General features: G+C 45.4%; 1 long non-coding RNA gene across 1 annotated transcript in view; it reads left to right on the forward strand.

Moving 5' to 3' along the window:
• Window positions 1-13,243: 13,243 nt before the first annotated feature.
• The window catches only part of LOC109491583, a 78,744-nt gene continuing 68,089 nt past the window's right edge, over window positions 13,244-23,898 (forward strand). The window contains exon 1 of the long non-coding RNA XR_002745509.2: window positions 13,244-13,566. This is a non-coding gene — a long non-coding RNA (uncharacterized LOC109491583). The remainder of the gene's footprint in view (window positions 13,567-23,898) is intronic.

A 23,898-nucleotide genomic window follows, 5' to 3' on the forward strand; every position in this document is an offset into this window, starting at 1 on the left:
AGAAAAGTGGTCCAGTGATCTTAGCAACAAATCACAATACGGAGCCCTGGTATGAGGAAAACACAATAGGAAAGAAGTGGGGTGGGCAATGATAGAGTGTAAAGTGAAATTATTCTCTAAGTAATTGATTAAAAATGTAAATATCATGGGGCCCCTGGGTGGCTCCGTCGGTTAAGCACCGACTTCGGCTCGGGCCACGATCTCATGGTTTGTGAGTTCAAGCCCCGTGTCGGGCTCTGTGCTGACAGCTCGGAGCCTGGAGCCTGCTTTGGATTCTGTGTCTCCCTCTCTCTCTGCTCCTCCCCTGTTCATGCTCCGTCTCTCTCTCTCAAATAAAATAAACATTAAAAAAGATTTTTAATGTAAATATCACATTAAATATAATTAAATTTTTAATTATGTAAGGAAACAATGCTAATGTAAAAATACTTATGAACAGAAAAAGATGGACAGTTAAACAATAACATTAACTTGGATTTAAAAACCAAGGTTATACCAAAAAAACAAAAAAAAACAAAAAAAACAAAAAAAACCCTGGGAAGTTGGACATGGGCATAGGTAGGGAAAAAAATAAAAGTGTACTAAACCATCCACTGTGGAGAGGGCCAATTAATCCTGTCTCATTCTTGACACTGATAAAACAATATAGGATCTTATGGTTTACCGCCCTCTCTGTTTTCATCTTATTTTATTTTTGAAGCTCTTAACTATAGAGAACTGAGGGTTGCTTGAGGGGAGATTGGTGGGGAGATGGGCTAAATGGGGGATGGGCATTAGGAAGGCCCTTGTGATGAGCACTGGGTGTTATATGTCAGTGACGGGTCACTAGTTCTACTCTTGAAAACAATACTGTATTATATGTTAGCTAACTTGAATTTATCTGTTTTGTTTTTCAAATTCCAGATATGAATGAAATCATATGGTGTTTGTCTTTCTATGATTGACTTGTTTCACTTGACATAATACATTCTAGCTCCAACCATGTCATGGCAAATGGCAAGACTTCATTCTTTTTATGGCTGAGTAATATTCCATTGTATATACCACATCTTCTTTATCTATTCATCAGTCAATGGACATTTGGGCTCTCTCCATAGTTTGGCTATTTGTTGATAATGCTGTTATAAACATTGGGGTGCATGTACCCTTTGAGGCTGCATTTTTGTATCCTTTGGGTAAATACCAAATTAACTAACTTGAATTCAAACAAAAACTTGGAACGACAAACAACAAAAAGAAGACAGGATCGACTATTTCTTGAAACGTAAGGGTAACCGTTATCCCGGGAAAAACAGAATTCACAACATTCCACTCACTTGAGTAAGAAAAGAACAAATAAGCCATTTGGCAAAAGATGGGGAACAAAGAGGCAGAGAGGCATAAAAATCCCAAGCAGGTCGCGGAAACTACAGTGAAAGAGACAAGACCGACCGCGTCCATCTTCGAAGCAAATAAAAGCAAAGATTCCCGGATTGGATCTAAGTGGGGATTACTCCTAAGTAACGTATCTAAGACAAAGGCAGAGAAATTGCAATGTCAGTAAGAAACAAAGAAATCCACATATAAATGAAAGTACAAGAATTCACCGGGGTGCGACACACAAATAAAATCATCTGCTCAAAACACAAGGCAGCGAAAGGAAGCCTCGTTATTCCCGTAGTTCCTGTGAGCAGCCGCATCACATTTATGTGGAAGAGATGTATGGATGAGCCGCCGGGGTGCTGTGGGGAGTCCCAGGGCCAGCTCAGGCCTCGAAGGTGCTCACTAAGCTGTTGTGCACAACCCTGCAGAGCGTTCTTCGTGATCCTCGGACACAGGGAGAGGGAGAAAGGAAGGAACCTGCAGGCTGCCTGGGGGCCACACTCTGCACTGTTACCCTCTCTCTGTGCTCCAAGCAAGGTCAGTTGGGTCAGCCCAAACCCCTGCCGAACCCGGGCGCCCTTGGGTTTTCGCGCAAAGGGGTGAAGGAGCTCGTGTCTCCTCCTGAGTGGCGGAAGGGTGAGATACTTGAAGCAAACCCCAGCGGCAGGAGGCCCTCCAGCATTTGCAGCAACACTGAGGAGGCCTCGATGGGTTTCCACCGAGCACAGGTTTGCGGGTCTGACTCGGATCCCCCGACGGTGGGGTGACACCCTTGAATGCACTCCGGTGGAGATCAGGGGAACCCACAGACCAGACCAGAGCGTAAGTTGAGGGCTGGGGATGTAACAAACGCAATCGCAAAGCTCCATCGGGGAGGATGGAGTAAAGAGCCAAAGGTGAGGCGCTCGGCCCAGATATCCTCAGGTCCTTTTCTACCCCTCCCTGTGTGCTTCTCCCACCTCTGTGTCTTCCCTGTGATCCCACTGCCCACAGCCAGTGCCTGCAGCGATTTCCTGAGGACGCCCTTGGGCTGCTGCAGCCCCCCACGTGCATCCACAGCAAAGGCTGAGCGTTCTGGAGAGCGAGCTTACTTCTCCGCCATGGCCCATAGCCAAGGACTGATGGGTGCAGGAGGATTCGAAGCCATTTCCTGCTTGCAGGTGTAACTTGTACTCCAGAGCAAAACTCATACCCCGGAGTTGCCTGCCGTCCGGCTGAAAGTGTCTCTGGTGGGAACCTCTGCTTGGCTTCCTGCCCTCCTGGCTCTTGCACCCCCCAACTCCTTTGCCAGGTTTTTATCTCAGGATCTACTTCTGGGGAATCCAACTAAAACAGGTGTGCCTGCCTCATGCAGTTCTGGCTTTTTCTGCCACCTTACCTCCTCCCTCTGCTTTGGCTTCCTGCCAGAAAGCAATCTCATGACTCGGTTCCGTGTAGACTCTCTTACACAGGGAATGAGTGAGTTGGGCTATGAACACCGGCACTGGGGGGGGGGGTCTCTCCTTGGCACCTCGCTCTCAGAAGACCTGTTAAAGACTGTCCCCATCCAGCTTTATGAAGACCTGTAAAGATGCTACTGAAGCTGTTAGCTGTTGGGAGTCCCTCCTCACTGGTTCCAGGTTTCTCTTCTTTGAGACAGATAAATCTTTGTTTTGGGGGACTGTCCGACATACTATACAAGGTTTAGCAGTATTCCTGGTTCTCTACCCACCATATGCCAATAGCATCCCCATCTCCCCTCAAGTTGTGATAGCAAAAACGTCTCAGACATTCAGCCAAATATTCCCCGGGAGAAAAAAAACGCCCCTGGATGAGAACCACCCATCTACACTAGCTCCCGGGGCCGTGGCCAATGCCACCACCATACTCCGTGGAATGAGGTCCCACTTCTTCCTCCTCTTTTGTGGTCGAGTTTATGAATGGTGTGAGGTAGGGGTGTTTTGCTTTGAAAACACAAGGGATCGCCAAGTCTCGATCTCTAAGCCAGCCATCAAGCTGACCGTTTGGAACTTGGCTAATTCTGACCTCAGTAGCGCTCTTGTATATCCCAGCCAAGGTTCAAAACCTTTGTAACCGCTGTAGAAGGAGCACGGTCTGAGTCTCAACTGTTATTTTCCATTTCTTTGGTAACAGGAGGAGTGCTTTTTTCCAAGGTGTTCAGTATTGTTGAGGAACACCCGAAGGGCTGGTGAGCACTGGCTTCTAATTCTGCAGATGGGTCCCCAGATATACTCATTAATTTAGCTTTCTCCCTCGAGGAATGTGACTCCTCCATGCTGAGGAACCAAATTAGGAGCAGGAGAGAACCTCTTTCATGAGCAAGATTTACAACACACCTGGGAGAAAATGTGGTCCAAGCCAAGGTGACAATTTGTCGTCTCCATTCCACCTGAAGCTGTTCAGAACGTTCTGTGTAATTCTCCTTGGCCATGTGGGGAATGTAAAAAGCACACGGAGTTTGCTGCTAATGGATTTATTAGAGCTGTGTGACTTCGGAGAAGTTTCTTAACCTTTCTGAACCGCAGTTTCTTTATTTAAAAATGAGTACCGGGGCACCTGGGGGGCTCAGTCGGTTAAGCTTCCAACTCCTGATGTTGGCTCAGGTTTATGATCTCACGGTTGTGAGATCGAGCCCTGCATCAGGCTCACGCCGACAGCACAGAGCCTGCTTGGGATTCCCTCCCCGTCCCTCCCCTTGTGCACGTGTGCAATCGCTCTCTGCCACTCTCTCAAAATAAATAAATAAGCGTTTAAGAACAATAAAATAAAAATGAGTACCTACTCATGGATAAGTTGGATTTTTTGAATAAAATGAGATAACATATACGAAATCAGCTGGTAAAATACCTAGCACAGAACTGCCACTCCATAGATGGTAACTACTCTGTCCTTGAGGACCCTGGTCAAGTTCCTTCGTTCTTCTGAACCCTGGTTTTCTCATTTGTAAAAAGGGAATGCTAATTCCAGTCTCACCGGGTCCCCATGGAGATGAAGTAGCAGCTTAGATGCAACTCTTGTTACACCTGTGGAGTTCTACAAAAGTATGATGACATCCGCTATGTCACAGCTACGAATATCACGGAGCTTGCGACGGACGCGCTGAGCACGGCTGGGTTGGCTGTAAGCTCCAGTGCCAGTGTGGCATAGTTGAACCCCTTGGCACCTCAGGGCACCTGCTCTTCCCATCTTAATAATATTAACGCAGTGTTTGACACTTCCCAGCAAGCATCTGGCCTGAGGGAAGCTTCCAGAGTACCCCACCCCAAATCGAGGAGCCATTCGCTGGCTCCTTCAGAACCCAGAAGGGCTTAGCTCTTCGGAAGGGGAGGAAGACCGTACAATGCAAAATGCCTTCTCTTTGATACTTAGTAAGAGCTAACTTTTTGGAGTGCCCGCTCTGTGTCAGTCATTGCGTTGTGCTAAGCATCCTGTGTGAACGATTTTACGTGATCTCCACATGATCCTCTGAAGTGAGTGCTCTCATTATCCTCAATTTACAGGTGAGTTAACTGAGGCTCGGAGTGGTAGGTCCAGTGTTGGAGCTGGAATCCTAATTCAACGATCTAACTCCATACAACTGGCAGTCCTCTAATTTCAAGCACTGGAGATGTTGTCATTCTAGAGCTTACATTAAGATTGATCGGGGGGGGGGGCGCATAGGGGAGAAAATCCTTTTCCCCTCAAAATAAGAGAGCGTGTTTTGTTGACCAGAGTTGTCCCAAGTGAAAATGGCACCTTTGAGTATGCAGGCTCTCTATCATCGCAGATAGTCAAGAATAGTCTGAACAAATAGCCATCAGAGATACAGAAGAGAGAATTCAGTCTTGCTGGGGTTTGGGTTATATGAGAATTTAAACGTGCCGGAAACATCGGGTCTGGGATTCTGGCAAAACACAAAACATATTTGGAGTATAGTCTGTATCAGAATGGTATCATAAGTAAAAAGCCAGGTTGTCTCTCAAAAAAAAATAGGATTGAATATAATGGATCAGAGGTAGAAGCTATGAAATAGAACGCATAAAAAAATAGAGAAGATCAATTAAATGACATTAGTTTAAATTACCAATAGTATGAATGAGGGATGTACCATCACCTCAGATTCTACAGTTATTAAAGGGCAATAAATAAATATTATAATTAACTTTATGCCAATAGATTTGACAATTTATATGAAAGGGACAAAGGATAAAACAACCAAAGCTTTCTCAGGAAGAAATACATCATCTTAATAGCCTTAAAAATATTAAAGAAATTAAATTTATAGTCGAAAACATTCCCCAAAGAAAACTCCTAACCCAGATGGATTTTCATTAGTGAATCTACCTCACATGTAAGGAAGAAACAGTGCCAATTCTATACGACCTCTTTCAGAAAACTGCAAAAAATGGAATACTTTGCAACAGACTCGATGAAGCCAGGCTTACTCTAAAACCAAAATGAGACCAAAAAAAACTTTCAAGAAAAGAGAATTACCAACCAATATCCCTCATGGACATACTAGCAAAAACCCTCGAAAGAATACTATCAAAATGAATCTAGCAACATACAAAAAAGATCACACATCACAACCGAAAGACGTTTCTCCCACTTGTCATTGTTGTTCAACACTATCATTCAACATTTGAAAACCTGAACACTACTCCTACACCGTATGTGCCCTTGAACTTTATTTATGGAAACCCCTCAGATCTTTCCATGACTTCTTACAACCTTTCCTCCTCTTTCTCTGCACTATTGTTGGGTTATTAGACTTGGACCCTGGGCGTCTGCTGGGGAATCTGTCTTGTGTACATCGTTTGGTTCTTTCTTGAAACTTTTTTGAACGTTTTTATTTATCTTTCAGAGACAGAGAGGAGGAGAGACCGCTGGGGAGGGGCAGGGAGAGGGGGGGACAGAGAATCCGAAGCAGACTCCAGACCCTGCCTTTGGTTCCTTCTAATTCCGGATATCTGAATTCAGAGTCTAAGACCTCCAGCCTCCAACCCCAAACTCAGCCAACCCAGAATCCCATCCATGTTCGGCCTGTAAGGGGGTTTCAGACAGGAGTAAGACCATCTTAATTTACGAAAGGAGGGCTTTGAGAAACAATATATGTAAACCACCTACCACATGGCAGACACCCCAGGAACACCACTCGACTTCTTCTCGTCTCTAGGGGAAAGCTCTGGATGAAATCTGAGTGAAGCAAGTTGCCTATTACGTTAAGCCTTCCAGCTCTGCGTTGCGAATCCAGATGCGAGCCGCCCATCGCTCTTCTCCAACATCAGGCTTGCTGGATAGAGTTGCAGAGCGCTGTTGGGCTGTGCTGGAAGCTGAGGACTGTCTTCAGTGGAAAGGGATTTAATCTCATTATCACCGACAGTGAAGTTATGGCTGCTGGCTCTGCCATCAGATTGCAGACCCAATCAGCAAGATGAAGGGGCATCATTTCCAGGAGTTGTAGGATGGCCGCTGCAAAATTATGTTTAGGAAGCTGCTTTTTTTTTTTTTTTTTTTGATCGAGAACATCCACCTGAAAATAGCTCTGAACATTGTGGAGACAGCACCGTGCGGAGTACCGAACTGAGAGTTCAAGCCTAAAGATTTGTGGAGCAGAGTGTACCTCTGATTCCAGGTTTTATAATGATACGAAACACGTTGATAATAAATAGCAGTCACAAGAAACCTGAGAATGTGATCCCAGTTCTGTTCACTCCTTGCCTTTTACCCATCTGAGAATCTGAGAATCCTGTTCCTCGAGCCTGGGGGGAACAACGACTATGCCTTCCCCTCTCCGTTAATAGTGGATTTTTCTCTTGCGTTCCACTCACAGGTTGTTTTCCTTTTCTTCCTTGCTAACAGAACCCTAATTTTGTTCAGGCAGCAGGTCACGTAAGCCAGTCTTGGCAATCCCATTCTCTTTTGCTGGGCTGGGGCTGGGCAGGGGAGCCAGGGCTGGCAAAGGAGACGGAAGGAGAAGCTTCTAGGGACTTCTGCGGGAACACAAAAAAGAGCAGGACATGAAGGAAGGTCTCCGCCACCACGTCCTCAGTCCTACTTTTGGAGCAGGTGTGGGGATCTGCTGCTCGAAGCTGAAGCATCTATCTTGCCACCAGAAGACCACGGCCGGGGGAAATAAGAGGCAGAGGGGAAGCGTGGGTGCTAGCCTTGGACCACCTCCCTCTGGATTTCTCCGTGATTAAAGAACGAATGTCCCGGTGGCCTAAACCACTGAGATACACACCCACTGGTTTTCTCTCAAGATGTGCACTCTCCATCTTCCTTCGTAAGTAGAGACCCCCTCCCCAGGCATCTGGCCACTTGGATTCATGCGCCATGTCCCAGCCTGCCCTACAACTAAGTGTGCCCATGTGACTGGTGAGTTATTGGTAGATGTGTCAGGTGGCAGCTGTTGGGAACCATCCTTGACAAGAATTGGTTCATACAGCTCCTTTGTCTTCATCCCTTTCTCTATCCAGGCACCGGGGATGAGAATGTGATGGCTGGAGCTTCAGCCACCATCTTGGTCTGTGAAGATGAAGGCTTCATCCTGAACAAAATGTGGCAAGTTGAAAGAACCTGAGTCCTTGAGTGCTTTATAGGCAAGAACAGCCCTAGATTTGCCCACCTGCAGATTTTTGTATGAAAGGCAAGTCAGCTTCTATCACGTTTAAGCCATTTTTATTTTGGTTCTCTGTTCATGGAGCTGAATTTAATCCCAACGGATACACTAAATGGGCAGCTACTGGGAGGACCCCGTAGCCCTTGTACTTCAGACCCTGGAGTCCACAGCAGCCCTCTAGTTTCTAGAAGAAGAGGAAGGAGTTAACAGTGAATTGCAGTTGTAGGGAAAAAAAACAGCTGTAGATAATATGTAAATGAATGGGTGTGGCTGTCTCAATAAAACTTTATTTGTAAAAACAGGTAAGTTGGTTAGATTGGTCCTGTGACCAGGTGTTTTAGATGCCAAGCATCATGTTAGATTCTCATTTATCAAGCATCTACAAAGTGCCTGACATTGTCCAGATGTTTCAAAACCCTGCCTCTCCTTATTCTGATCAGATTCTGAAAACTTTGTGCACAAGGACACTGACCACTGGAGACAGGAGCCACATCGCCAAGCTCACAAGTCAATAACGTTGCTGGGATGTGGACCCAGACCCGGTCTCCAAAATCCATGGCCATTTGAATACATTACTCTCCTGTTCTTTCTGTGAATAACATTTCTCTTCTGGTAACTGTGTGCGTCATGCCTGTCAGACTGTCAGTGGCTCTACCTGATCACATTTCAGATGCTCCCCGAGGACCAGGACGGAGGAACATGCCAGAAAAGCCCGTGGACGGAGGCGCGAACACAAACAGTGTTTCGTTTAACACATTTCCTGCAGACAAAACAGGCAGCTTCAAATTGTGGGTGGGAGAGGAAGGGAGAGACAATAGAAGGGAAAAAAAGAGAGAGAGAGGAACGAGGCTGTGAGGCATTTCCACAGCAGAATAGCCCAATTCTAGTGCCTCCTCCCTGAGGTCTGAGAACCCAGTGGGCAGGAAGTTGGAAATACCAAACCCACCAACAGGGACCTCCCATGTGCTGACCCCTGTGTTAAGGGCTTTCTTTCTGTGGTCTTATTTCATCCCCACAAAAAGCTCCATGAGGATGATACTAGAACCCCCTTAGTGGTACCAGAGGCTCAGAGAGTGGAGTGCATGGCACAAGGCCACCTAGCTTATGAAGGGCAGAGCTGCGAATTAAATGGACATCAGTCTCACTCCAAAGCCCATCCTCTCCCCTGTCCCGTGACTTTCCAGAGCCTCTCTGCTGGTGGAAGAACTACAGGGGCTGCCCAGGGGGTGGCTTGTCCCTCCGGCCACACCCCCCTGATCAGCGTGTGGGCGTCTCCAAGGCCTGGTTCTCTCTGCTCCTTTCTCTTTGGTCCGAGCAGCAAAGCACTGCAGGAATGGAGGGAACGGCGGCCTTGGAGGGAGGGCGCTACACCCAATCCTGCCTCTTCCACAATGAACCATGTAAAGGTGCTTCAACTCCTGGGATCTCGGCTGTCCTTCTGCAAAAATGAGAATAATAAAGACCTACCTCGCTAGGTTCTTGTAGGAGCCAAATACGAACATGTATAGAAACACCGTGCACAGTGCTTGGTTCATACATGGGGACTTAACGGGTGGGTTGAATCTCAAATGCATTGAATACCAGGGAACCCTTGGGAGGCGGTGTTGCCTAATGGTTATGGCATCCAACAGCCGTCCAGACTACCATCTGAGCCAGGGAAAGTCACTAGCTCATCCAGCCTTGATTTTCTTCTTTGTAAAATACGCAAATGCTAGTAACTGCACCCTGGGTTTGTCCAGAGGACTAAATGAGAAGATAAAGGACCGTGCCCAACAAACTGCAAAAGCTCCATAAACGCCATTATTATTATGTCATAGACTATGATTATTCCATATGGGTTCATCTACTACATTAATAAAGGAGGAAAGGACGGAAGAGGGCTCATGGCCCAGGGGAGGGATTTGCTGGATATCCTGATGTGGCATTAAATTGCACGCTCAGAGCGCATGGTAGATGGGGGACAGTCAGAGGTAGAAGGGAAGGAGAAGACTAGAAACTCTCGTGAGAGACCAAATTAGCCTGCTCCCTTTTAAAACGTATTTATTCATTCATCCAGCCTCTCTTTATGACCACGTTTTTATGCACCAGACACACAGGGCTGGGCTCTCAAGACACAGGAGAAAACAGAATAGACAGGATGTCTGTCCTCACGAAGCTTAGAGTCCAGCAGAACGACTAAGCATCAAAGAAGTAAAACCACATCTGTACATAACAGCAGGTCCTGATACTTGCTAGGAAAGAAAGCAACCGGATGCTGACAGAGAATAACGGGAAGGACTTTCTTTTCATGGAGAGTCCGGAAAGGGCTCTGGGAGGTCTCAGGTGACACTTACTCTGACATTGACTGTATAAGAAGGAGGCAGCCATTGCAAAGGTGGGCAAGAGGGAGGAATTCTGGGCGGAAGGAACACCATGCTGTCAAGACCCTAAAGGGAGACTGGATTTGCCTCCTCAGAGGATCCGAGTGAACGGGGAGTGGGGGAAGTGGGGGGGGGGGGAAGAGGGCTCTGAGGCCAAGCTGGTACCATGAGAGTTCAGATTCAGTTTTGAAGCCACTGGAGGGTTTTGAGCCCAGGAATGATGATCTGCTTCATGCTCCTGCAAAGCCATTCTGGCTCGTCTGTGATGGCAGAGATTCAGTGGGAAGGCCACTGAGGGTGTGAATTTGATGATTCGGTAGGAGGCGGTGGGGACTCGGACCAGGGAGCCGGCCTCGGAGACGAAAAGAGGTGGATGGATCTGGGGGCACGAAAGCACACAAGGTGATGGGCTTAAATGGAGCGAGGAGGAGACACGGGGACAATGTCCGGAGCCTGGCTTGAGCAACCCATGAGAGGGACGGGTTACCAGTTCCATCACAAACAAGCTTGAGATTTCAAGGACACGTCCAAGTGTGTGATGCCCACGAATGGCTCCAGAGCTAGCAAGGGGGGTCTGGGCTGGAAAGAACACATTTCAGAGTTGGTGGCATTTGCATAAGGTTTAAAACCCGGGGCAGGCTCGGTGTCCCAGCCCCATCCTGAGGCTCCCCTTCTCGTGCTGCTGACTGGCCCCGAATCTTGGTACAGCCCACTGCCTGTGGACCCCAGCATGCCTTCACGCTGCCTACCCCCGGAGCGGGGTGCGTTAGAGCAACCCTAGCCGCCCCTGTCCCACAAACGTCTTGGTGAGCAGGGGCCATCCAACACAGCCGGCACCAGAGCCCTGAGCTGGGACATCTTCTTGTCTTAGAAAGGTGCCTACGCACGGAACACTGTCCACGAGGACTGAGGGCTGGAAAGGCAAGGGCGGAGTCGGGTGGGTGTGAGGGCAGAGTGCCCCGTGGGGCACATGGGCACGCAGGACATGTTCTGCCCCGCCCCCACCTGTCCCTTCTAGATCCTTGACCTCCTCTCCTTGTCTCCTCCCAGCTCTAGAAGAGCCCTCATCTCCCCCGTGGATTGTCTTTGCCCAGGTACAGCCCTGTGTGTTCAACAACTCTTGAGCAATACGTGGGGAAGGTGCTTTGCACCCTGTAAAGTGTAATTAATGCATGCTGTCCTATGCACAACGCTTAGCAATGTGTGTAGAGGCTCTTACATTTCTGCTTTGCCCGCTTTGGATGGTAAACACCCCAGGGACTAGACCGGGGAAGCTCAGGGCGCTGCTAGGGACTGTGAGGGGTGCGGGGTTGTGGCTGCTTCTGTTCAAAGATGCCTCGCGTCTGTGGGGTCTTGTGCTTTTCAAGGAGAAGTGGGCAACTTTTTGTTTTTGCTCTCGATTCACAGAGTGATGTTAACCGGTGCCTCTTCTGCGTACTGAGCAAATCTTAGGATTGTCAGGATGTCAGAGTAGGGAGAGAGGGTGCTGGGAAGAGAGGAGGGAGGGAAAATTCACAGTTTAGGAGAGTAGCAGTACTCACATCTTGGGTTTGGGTTTTGTTTTTTTTTCAACCCAACAAATAAATAAGAAGAAGCCCCTCGAAGTGGTCCTAACCCCAGGGCCTTTATGACCGGATCTTGACTGCTACCCGAGGAGAGTTTCAAGCTGAAGTGATGTCAGCTGCATGCACTTGAGCGTGAGTGTCTGGGGGTCTGTGGCTCTGTGCGCCCTTTGGCCTGAGAGGGTTGCAGAGGCCTCCAGAAGCCTCCTCCACGTCTGTGTTGACTCCGTTTCTCTGGCTTTTCTCAGCCTCTTTCCTGTTCACCTCTGGCCTCGGCTGTCTGGCAGGCCTGACTCACAGGAAGCCAAGTCACCTGGTTAGTGTCAGTCACACTGGTCTTGGAGCATCTCTCTCTTCAAAAATAATAGAGGCAAAAGCAAATGCCTCAGTAAGTACTGCGTTTTGCCACGGATTTCGTCCGAGTGGTGCTCTTAAATGGTCAGTTCTGGGAACTCCCCACATGTCAGGTGACTCCTCTTTGGCAAGTGGGATATAAGCAAATCATTTTCTCTCCCTGCAACCGACTTGCCTCCTCCCTCCCTTTTCCTCCACAAATATTTGCAGAGAACCCGTGTGTCCCAGGCGCTGCGCTGGGGCTGGACGAGAGATGTGAAGACACAGTGTGCTGGGCCACAAGCTCCTGGTGCACACGGGGGACGGACCAGTAGACACATGAGAGCAGACGGGACAGGTTCACTGGAAAGGGGCAGCACAGGGCGTGGCTCTCAGCCTGGAGATCGTCCTGGGCACAGGGCCAGGTGTGAGCAGTCCAGGGGAGGCGCGCATGGGGAGACGTCCCGGGCAGGGTCAGACGATCCTTCACCACCCTCTTTCACGGTCAAGTGAAACGTTCCCTTAGGCAGCAGCCTTCATCTACCCTTGGGGCCCACCGAGGGTGCATCACTGTTCGGTTCTCTGCAGGAGGGAGTGCGGACAAAAGTATAGGTTGGAGGAAAGACAGAGGAGGGCCGTCCTTAGGGTCCCCACACCCCTCGGGAGAAGCTGATAGCAGTCTCTTTCCGCCTCAGTGTCGTTGGGATCCTCTGGATCCCCTGGTGGGGGAGCACCCCCATGGGCACAGTGGGGAACAGTAGGTACAGAAGGGATAATATGTTTTTACACAATGGTTTTGGTACCTGTGACACATCCCCTCAGCCCCCCTATGATTTCAGCTGTGGTTCTGGTGGTAAGTTCAGTAAGTTCATGTCTGAAGCCGGGAGCCCACCCAGCTCTCCCACAAGCACACCCTGGAAGTGTGGGAGGGTCACGCCCAGGAGCCACTGTCAAGGGGAGAATGAGAGCCAGTAGACAAAAAGCTCATCCTTCGGACAGAACGTTCTGGAAGGAATTCTGTACACTTGCCGGAGGTTCTAGAATTGAGACCCTGTTGCCCAGCAACCTTGATAATACACATAGAGTGACTTTTCCTCCTTCCTGGGCTTGCTCACTTCCTTTCCCTTTACCCCTGCTTCCTGGGATCTCCTCCCAAACGAACGAGTCCTGTCTCAGGCTCTGCTTCTGGGGGAACCCAAGCTAAGAGAGAAGTGCTATTAACAACCGGAGGATCTGAATGCCATCTCTTACCTTTCAGAATTGTCACTTACACCTAAACCAGAGAGGAGGAGAGTCCCAACGCTGGCTTTGAAACACCTCTGACCCACAGGAAATGGCTGTTTTCAAGGTGGGCTGTGAACAGGGCTTATTGATATAGAAAGCTCAGAGGACCAGGTGTGGGGATTGGTCGGGGGACTCAATTTAGCACGTGACAAGAAATTCTGGTATCACCCAGGGGAAAGCTTCTGGATATTGTTTCCTCAGTCATAATGGCCACATGTTTTAAAACCCCACAGTTCTAGAAGGATGAATGGCTGGGAAAAGATTGGGATAGGGAGGTTGTATGCGAACCTAAAAACTCTTATAAATATTTTTACGTTCATAAAAGCCCATTAAGAAAATAACAGTGAAATTTAAACCTCAAAAAATTGGAAATCAAAGTCAATAGACGATTACTTTTCCTCGTCTTTAATCTCAAGATATTGGACTGAGGTAATGATGGAGTGATGTATGGAGGAGAAAGATTTGGGGACGAGGCATTCTTAAGATTCCTTTTATCCTCTGAATTACTTTTGATCTTCAAAAACCCTATGGAAATTCTTTCTGTTGTAGAAAGTAAATACATCGCAGATGGAGTCAGACTCATGTATTTGGCGAGGTGTGGTAACTCCCATCCAAATATTTAATTTTACTCTGCTCATCAAAGGGCCAGCTCACATGGAAAGTGTGCTTGGTGTGCCGGAGACCAGGTTACATTTCTAGGTTATTCGCGTGTTTCACGAGACACTTAACAACACAATAGCCCTGAAGGTACATGACAGCGTTTAGTTTTATAGACAGGAGAGCTGAGGCTCTGTTATGCATGCAGTATGATCAGACCTGGTTTTAAAACTTTGAAAGGTTTTTCATGTGGATATATTCATGCATGGGGTGGGGGGTGGGGGGAAGGGACGGGGACTTGCCAGGCCATGTGACTTGTCCTTGGGTTAAAATCATGATCATCTAAAACTATGGGAATACATGCTGTTAAAAAGCCCACTTCCACAATTTTGCATTGGAGAAGGCCGTATTTGTCTCAGGGAGAAAACACTTCTTTAAGGAAATGCTCCGATGGCTCACTGGTCATGAATAAGCTCCCTGGCTCTTGTCAAGACAACAAGAGAAATTACTCGGCTTGGATCGCTCAATATTAAGAGATTTAAAATGTTTCCCCAGTGAGCTCAAGTCAGAAGTTAGAGTGCCAGCGGTTAAGATACGCCCAAGGCAGGGATGGTCAGTTTTCAACTGTGTGTTTTGTTTTTGTCTTTTTGTCTTGTGCAGTCCTTCCCCTTTGTTACTCTCAAACCTTCAGGGGATCCCATCACCCACGGAGCACTGCATTAGCAGTGTCTTCGGAAACTAGAGGGGAAAAAGCAGATACGTCAGCGTCTGGGCAAAGCCATGCCAAGGAAACACAATAGTCAGCAGGAGCAGGGAGTGGACGGTCAGAAGGCAGTAAGACAAAGCTGGCAACGGTTGAGATTGAGAGGTGACGTCTGTAATTCTCCACCTGTAGAATTATTCAGGAAGCCGCTGGATCTCGTACAGAGGGAGTCTGGATGAGGTTTCGGTTTTCCTTGTTTGTTTGCTTTCTCCTGGAGATTGTAAGAAACCGGGACTTAGGCCACAAAGATTACAAAGAGAGTGTGAGCCAGTTGACTCAAACCCCTAAAAAAGATATGGTGATTTCGTGGTGACTTCCTGGGCTCACTCCTCTTCCCAGTCACCTGAGAGCCCGTTAATTTGGGGGCATTTTTTTAACATTTATTTATTTTTGAGAGAGAGAGAGACAGAGTGTGAGCAGGGGAGGGGCAGAGGGACAGAGACGCAGAATGTGAAGCAGGCTCCAGGCTCTGAGCTGTCGGCACAGAGCCCGATTCGGGGCTCGAACTCACAGACCGCGAGATCGTGACCGGAGCCAAAGTCGGACACTTAACCGACTGAGCCACCCAGGCGCCCCTGGGGGCATTTTATATTCAAGTTTGTTAGATAAATGGAGTTGAAATTTGATTTTACTTCTGATTCATCACCTTTGTTCACCAACTGTACAACTGTGATAACTTCCAATAACTAACCCAGCCCAAATTATTAGTAAGCATGGTCTAATTTTTCAGACCAACACCCCCCCCCCGACAATTTATTAAACTCACTTGAAGCGTGTGATAGGATGTAAATGGAGCTCTTGGGGCTTGTTCACGGTGTCCCATTATAACCTAGACTCTTGGAATCCCCGTCCCAAGGCACTGATCATGCATGCATGCTCCAGCACCACGAAGCAACTTACAAGGGGGTTCCAGGATGGCTGCCAATGTCAGTTTTTAAAATCCAATGGGAGAAGGTTTCTGGAAAGATGGAACAGACGTACTCTCTGTTATCTCTCCCGCTAAATCCAGCTAGAACCTCTGGACAGTACATAGAAAAGAAACGTAAGGAAGGGTGTCACGGTTCATGAGTCCGAGCCCAGCGTCGGGCTCTGTGCTGACAGCTTGGAGCCTGGAGCCGGCCTCCGATTCTGTGTCTGTCTGTCTGTCTGTCTCTCTGCCCTCCCCCACTTGCACTTTGTCTCTCTCTCTCAAAAATAAAATACAATGTAAAAAAATTTAAAAAAAATTAAGGAGACTCTGAAAGGTAGACCTTGGCTGAGGACCTCAGGACCCCAGGAATGACAAGCTGATGTTTCCCTGGGTGTTCTTGGGGCCCCGTAGATCCCAGACGAAGACCAAAAGAAGCCAACAACTCAGATATGCCAATGGTTGCAGACAAAAAGAAGCCCCAGGAAAAGCCTGCTCTCTCTAGCCAAAGGACGGGGAAAGGGGCAGTCTTAAAGACAGAAAACCTTTAGGCGACCACTGCTCTCCTCCAGCCAAACATCACAGAGAACACTGTAGTCCTACTCCACTCGTTCTAGCAAAAGCCAAGTGGAGAATCTAGATTTCCACCTCAACAGGCTGTGACAAGGCACGTCCCCCCCGACAGAGTGGTGTCACAAAAGGTAGGGAGTTGGGACTTTTCATCTCTGAAGTACGGACTTGCACTTCCAGGCGATAATGAGGTACCCCTTCCCTTCCTCACTGGGGGGTGTCAGAGAAAACCAGGTGGAAAGTCAGGACTTCTGCCATGGCTCAGCAGTAATGAGCTCACCCAGCTCATTGGGAGGTGACCGGGAACAGTAACCAAGTGCCTCCCCTGTCCCTTCAACCAGGATAATAACAGCAGAGACCCAGTGGGGGAGACTGAACTCCTATTCCCACCCAGGAGCACAAAAAAAGCTTCCTCCCTCCTCCTGTTTTGACTCCCACCCCCCCGTAAGGAAGTGATGTCTCCCTTGGGAGCAATGTGAGAAGAATCCTTCTAACAATGCAAAATTTAAAAAAAGATCTCGAATCTCATAGTACCCCAGATGTCCAGGTTTCAATTGAAAATCAGCGGTCATACCAAGAACAAGAAGATTTCGACTTGAATGACAAAAGACATCAATACACGACGATTATGCCCAAGTACCAAATAACAAATATCAACGTGAAATACCAAAACAAATACCAACACCAACACCGAGATGACACGTTGGAATTATCCGACAAAAATTCAAAACCAGCCGATATAAACCCATTAAAATGAGTAACTATGAACCTACCTGAACAAATTAAACTTTAGAAAACCCTCACTAACGAGTAGAAGATATCAAAAAGAGCCAAATGAAAATTTTGGAACTAAAATATACAATAACCAGAATAAAAGCTCAATGGCAGAATGGAGAGGACAGAGAAAAGAATCAATAACCCTAAAGGTAAAACAATAGAAATTAAGACTCTGAACCACAGAGGACAAAATAAACTGATACAGAACAAAATCCGCGTGATCATCTCAGCAAATGCAGAAAAAGTGGCTGAAGGAATTCAACACCCCTGCATGGCAAAAACACTCAACAAACCAAGGATAGAAGGGAACTTTCTCAACCCGGTAAAGGGCATCTATGAAAAGCCCACAACTAACACACTTAATGGTGAAAGATTGAGTGCTTTCCTCCTAAAATCAAGAACGAGACAAGAATGTTCTTACCACTGCTATTCAATACTGTACTGGAGCTTCCAGTCAGGACAATGAGACACGGACGAGAAATAAAAGGTATCCATACTGGAAGGAAAGAGGTAAAACCATTTTATTTGCAAAGGACGTGATCTTACATACAGAAAATCCCGAGGAATCCGGTAAAAAATGAACAGAGCCCCAGGACTATAACAAAACAAAAAGCGAAACAAAACAACAACAACCAAAAAACCTAGAATTTGGGGTATCGGAGCCCGAGAAGGAGAGGAGAATGGGAGTGGAGCTGGAAAAATATGTGGAAAAAAAAAATAGCCGAAAATTTCCCAACGTTAGCAAAAGACATAAACCTACATATCAGGAAGCTGGGCAAATCTCCAAGAGGATAAACCCGAAGAAATCTGTGCCACAATTTCCGAAAACTCAAGACAAAGAAATCTTGAAAGAATTCAGAGACAAATGAGGGGTTACCTGTAGGGAAAACAATCCCAATGACAGTGGCTTTCTCATCGGAAACCGTGGAGGTCATAAGGAAGCAGCGAGGTATTTTTCAGGCGCTGAGAAAAAAAGACCTGCATCCCCTGAATTTTATATTCTGAGAAAATATCCTGTAGCAATGAAGGGGAATCAAGACCTTCTCAGATGAGGGAAAACTGAGAGAACTGGTCACTGGAGGACCTACGTTACCAGAACGGCTAAATGTAGTTCCAAAAAAAGAAAGAGAACCATAAAAGAAGGCATCTGGGAATGTCATGAGGGAAGGAATAACATAATAAAAAAAAGTCAGGAAAGAGGCTTTCCTTTTCCTCTTAACTTTTCTAAATTATGTTTGACGGTTGAAGCAGAAATGACAACATCATCTCATGTAGTTCTCAAAGGATGTAGGTGGAATATTTGAGGAAATTGTATTACAAATCAGAAAGGGTAAAGAGATATAAAGTGGGGAGTACTTTTTTTTTTTAATGTTTTATTTATTTTTGAGACAGAGAGAGACAGAGCATGAACGGGAGAGGGGCAGAGAGAGAGGGAGACACAGAATCGGAAGCAGGCTCCAGGCTCCGAGCCATCAGCCCAGAGCCCGACGCGGGGCTCGAACTCACGGACCGCGAGATCGTGACCTGAGCTGAAGTCGGCCGCTTAACCGACTGAGCCACCCAGGCGCCCCAGGGGAGTACATTTTATACACTTCACTTGAACTGGCAAAAAGCAACATCAGCAGACTATGACAGTTACGGACACATAATGTAATACGTACAGCAATCGCCCAAAAAGGTATGCAGAGAGATACGCTCAAAAACATTACAGAAAAATCAAGATGGAATTCTAAAGAAACGCTCGGTTCTCCCTCAAGACGGCAAGAAAAATGAAACACAACAACAGGAAAACAGAATAAACAGAAAACAAAAAAGTAAAATGGTAGACTTAAGCCCTAGCAATTAATAGTTACACTAAATGTAAATGAACATATCCACCAACTAAAAGACAGAATTTGGTGGAGCAGCTTTTTTAAAATTATTGAATTAATATTCTTCAAATATGATGGGATAGGTCTGTTGAAAGGGTGGGAAAAGCTATGCCAGACAAACATTAATCAAAAGAAATCAGGAGTGGTTATATAAAGATCAGAAAAAGGAGATTCGAAGCAAAGATAATTATTAGAGATAAAGAAGGACATTACAGAATGATAAATCAATCTCTCGAGAACGCATGCCCATTTGAAAGGTGGATGCAGCCAACAACTGAACTACCAAATGTGTGAAACAAAAACTGATGGAATTGAAAGGGGAAATAGACAAATCTACAGTTTTAGTGGGAGGCTTTAACACCCCTCTCTCAACAATGAGAGCAAAACCACACATAAAATCAGCAAAAATAGGGGCACCTGGGTCAGTTCAGCATCTGACTCTCGATTTCGGCTCAGGTCACGATCTCATGGTTCGTGGATTTGAGCCCTGCATCAGGCTCTGTGTTGACAGCGTGGAGCCTGCTTGGGATTCTGTCTCCCCTCCCCCCTCCCTGCCACTCTCTGCCCCTCCCCTGCTCAGGATCTCACATGCTCTCTCTCTCTCTGTCTCTCAAAATAAATAAATTAAAAAAAAAAATAAAGATAAAATAAAATCAGGTAGACTATAGAAGAATTCAACAGCGCCATCAACCAAGTGGATTTAATTGATCTGTATAAAACACTTCACCCAACAACAGCAGAATGCACATTTTATGCCCGGGGAACATATACCAAAAGAGATCATATTGCAGGCCATGTAATAAACGTGAGATCATGCCATTTGAGATGACTTAGTATTTGCTAAGTGAAATAATAAGTCAGGCAGAGAAAGACAAATACCGTAAGATTTCACTTGTATGTGGAATCTATAAAACAAAACAAACAAACAAAAAAAACAGAAACAGACTTGGAAATACAGAGAACAAACTGGTGGCTTCCAGAAGGTAGGGGGTGGGTGGAGGGATGGGTCAAATAGGTGAAGGGGGTTAAGAGGTACAAACTTCTCGGCTGCCTGAGTGTCTCAGTAGGTTAAGTGTCTGACTCTTGATCTCAGCTAAGGTCTTGATCTCAGGGTCGTGAGTTCAAGCCCCACATTGGACTCTGTGCTGGGGGTGAAGCCTACTTAAAAAAAGAAAAAGGTAAAAACTTTGTAAAGTTATAAAATAAAGAAGTCACAAGGATGAAAAGTAAACCTCAACAAACTTCTAAAACTAGAAATAATACAGAATATATTTTCTGGCCTCAGTGGATCCAGACTTCAGTTTAGGATCAAAGAGGAAATATTAAGAGAAATTTTAAAATACATTAAACTGAATGCAAATGACAATACAACGTATTAAAATTTGCAGCTAAAGCTGTGCTGAGAGGGAAATTTATACCACTAAATGTTTACATTAAATAAGAGAAAAAGTCTCAAATCAATAATTTACAACCCCCATCACAAGAAATGAAAAAGAGAAAAATAAACCCAAAAGTAGCAGAAAGAAGGGGGAAAAAAAGGTAAGAGTAGATATCAATGAAATTGAAAGCAGAAAAATAATAAAGTCAATTTTAAAAAACCCTGGTTCTTTGAAAAGATCGATAAAATTGATCAAACCTCTATCAGGAATGACAAAGAAAAAAAGCGAGAAGACACAAATTACTAACTTCAGGAATAAACTGGGGGCATCACTGCAGAGCTTGGAGATATGAAAGAATGACAAAGGGATATGAGGAACGCATCTACACAAATAAATTTGACAACTTAGATGAAATGGACCATTTCCTTAAAAAGTACAGACTCAGTATGAAGTAGATTATTAGGATAGTCCATCACAATTATGAAAATTATTCATACGTTAAAAATGCCCCCAAAAGAAATCTCCAGGCCCAAATGGATTCAATGGACAATTCCACGAAATGTCTCCAGAAGAATTAACACTAATTCTATACCGTCTCTTCCAGAAAATAGAAACACTCTCTTCCAGCGTCACTTCATAAAGCCAACACTACCTGCAACCACAAGAAAGGCAATACCAAAAGAAGAAAAATACAGAACAGTATCCCTTATGAATATATATGCAAAAATTCTCAACAAAATGGCAGCAGATAGAATTCGACAATATAGAAATGGAATTACACACCATGACCAAGTGAGGTTTATTCCAGAGGTGACAGGCTAACTTCATATCAGAAAATCAGTCAGTATAATCCACCATATTAAAAAGTTGAAGAAGGGGCGCCTGGGTGGCGCAGTCGGTTAAGTGTCCAACTTCAGCCAGGTCACGATCTCGCGGTCCGGGAGTTCGAGCCCCGCGTCGGGCTCTGGGCTGATGGCTCAGAGCCTGGAGCCTGTTTCCGATTCTGTGTCTCCCTCTCTCTCTGCCCCTCCCCCGTTCATGCTCTGTCTCTCTCTGTCCCAAAAATAAATAAACATTGAAAAAAAAATTTTTTTAAAAAAATAAAAAGTTGAAGAAGCACATGGTCATATCAACTGATGTAGAAAAGGCATTTGATAAAATTAAACATCTGTTGTGATAAAAACTCTCAGAAAACGAATAGTGAACTTCCTCAACTTCATCAAGAATATCTACTAAAACTACTAAGCTAAGATCGTGCTTAATCATCAAATTCTGAACACTTCTCCTCTCAGATCCGGCATAAGATAAGGATATTCACTCTCACCTCTATACTAGAAGCTGTATCGTACACAACAGTCAAGAAAAGGAAATAAAAGGCACAGAAATGAGAAAGGAAGTAAAACTGTCCCTATCTGCAGAGAATATGATTATGCACATTGAAAGTCTCACAGAATTTATAAGAAAACTCCTAGAATTGGGGCATCTGGGTGGCTCAGTCAGTTGATCAACTGACTCTTGGTTTCGGCTCAGGTCACGAGCCCACTGTTGGTGAGCTTGAACCTCCCATCGGGCTCTGTGCTTCTGATGCAGAGCCTGCTTGGGATTCTCTCTCTCCTTCTCTCTCTGCCCCTCCCCAACTTGTGCTTTTTCTCTCTCAATCTCTAAATAAATAAATAAATACATACATACATACTAAAAAACCACACAAAAAAAACAAACCCAAAAAACAACTTCCAGAAGTAATGAGTTCAGTAAGGTTACAGGATATAAGAATATACAAAAATCAATTGTATTTTTGTATACTAGTAAGGAACACATAGAAACTGAAATTAAAAATACAATGCCATTTAAGTCGCTCAAAAGAAAATGGGAATACTTAGGTGTAAATCTAACAAAGCATACATAGGACTGGTTCGCTGAAAAAATACCAAACACCAGGAAGATATTCAAGAAGATCCAAGTAAATGAAAAGACATACTGTGTTCATTAATTGAGAGGTTCAGCATAATAAAGATGCCAATTCTCCCTAATCGGTATGTAGGTTTAACTCCCAAATCCCAGTGAGACTTTTTTTCTAGATATTGACGAAATTATTCTAAGCTTTTATATGGAAAGGTGAAGGCACGAGACAGCTAAAACAATTTTGAAAAAGAAGAAGAAAGTGGGATGAATTACCGCATCCAATTTCAACACTTGTCATATAGGTGTAGTATTTAAGACTATGTGGCAATAGTGAAAGGATAGATTGATGAACAGAACAAAACAGAGAGGCTAGAAAGAACCCCACACAAGTACGAGCAACTGATTTTGGACAAAGGGGCCAAAGCAATTCAATGGAGGAAAGACAGTCTTCCCAGCAAATAGTGCTGTAACCATTGGGTATCCACAGACAAACAAACAAACAAAAAACAACAACAACAAAAATGAACCTTGACTTAAACCTTACACTTTAGGCAAAAATTAACTGAAAGTCAATTATAGATTTAAGGGTACATAAAACCTAAAGCCGTAAACTCATAGAAGATAATACAGGAAAAAATCTTTAGGACCCAGGTCTTGTTGAAGAGTTCTCAGACACGACACCAGCCGCATGATCTAGAAAAGAAAAAAAAGAATCGGTAAATTAGACTTTATCAAAATTAAAATATTACAAAATATTCCATTGAGAGGATAAAAAGACCAGCTACCAACCGGGAGAAAATATTTGCAACCACATAGCTGACATAGGACTCACATTCTAGAAAAGATGAAGAAAGAATTCTTGCATGTCAACACATCAACTTGCCACGTATAAAATAAATCCTATTTCAAATGGGCAAAAGACACAGGCATCTCATCAGAGAGGAGATGCAGTGGCAAACAAGCACGCAAAGGGGCGCCTGGGTGTCTCAGTCGGTTAAAGCATCTGACTTTGGCTGAGGTCATGATCTCACAGTTGGTGAATTTGAGCCCCTCATCGGGTGATCTCGAGCCCCTCACCACTTCAGGTGAGCACCAGCACCGCTTCCCTCTCTCTCCCTCTCTCTCCCCTCTCTCTCTCTCCTCTCTCTGCTCCTCACTCACTTGCACCCTCTCTCTCTCTCAAAAAAAAAAAAGCACACAAAAAGATATTCAACGTCACTAATCGTTAGGGAAATGCATATTGAGAACATGAGGTTTTATCAATGCATAGAAGTTGAAATAGGTAAAACAAACAAACAAAAAAAGCCGACAACACCAGGTGCTAGCAAAGATGTGGAGATGCTGGATTGCCCACATGGCTTCTATAAAATGGTCACTCGGGAAAAGAGTTTGAAAGTGTCTTAAAAAAACTAAACATACACCTACTAGAGATTCTACTGCCGGAGAAATGATAGCTTATGTCTAACAAAATCCTCTACAGGACGGTTCACAGCATAGCTATTTATTTGCAGTCATCAAAACCCAGAAGCAACCAAAATGCCCCTCAACAAGGAAAACAGTTAACTGTGGTAAACAACCACAACAAGCCCATCATCAATAAAAAGGGATAAAATATTAATACACACAGCAA

Source organism: Felis catus, chromosome C2 (assembly GCF_018350175.1).
Source record: "Felis catus isolate Fca126 chromosome C2, F.catus_Fca126_mat1.0, whole genome shotgun sequence".
NCBI classification, from domain to species: Eukaryota; Metazoa; Chordata; class Mammalia; order Carnivora; family Felidae; genus Felis; species Felis catus.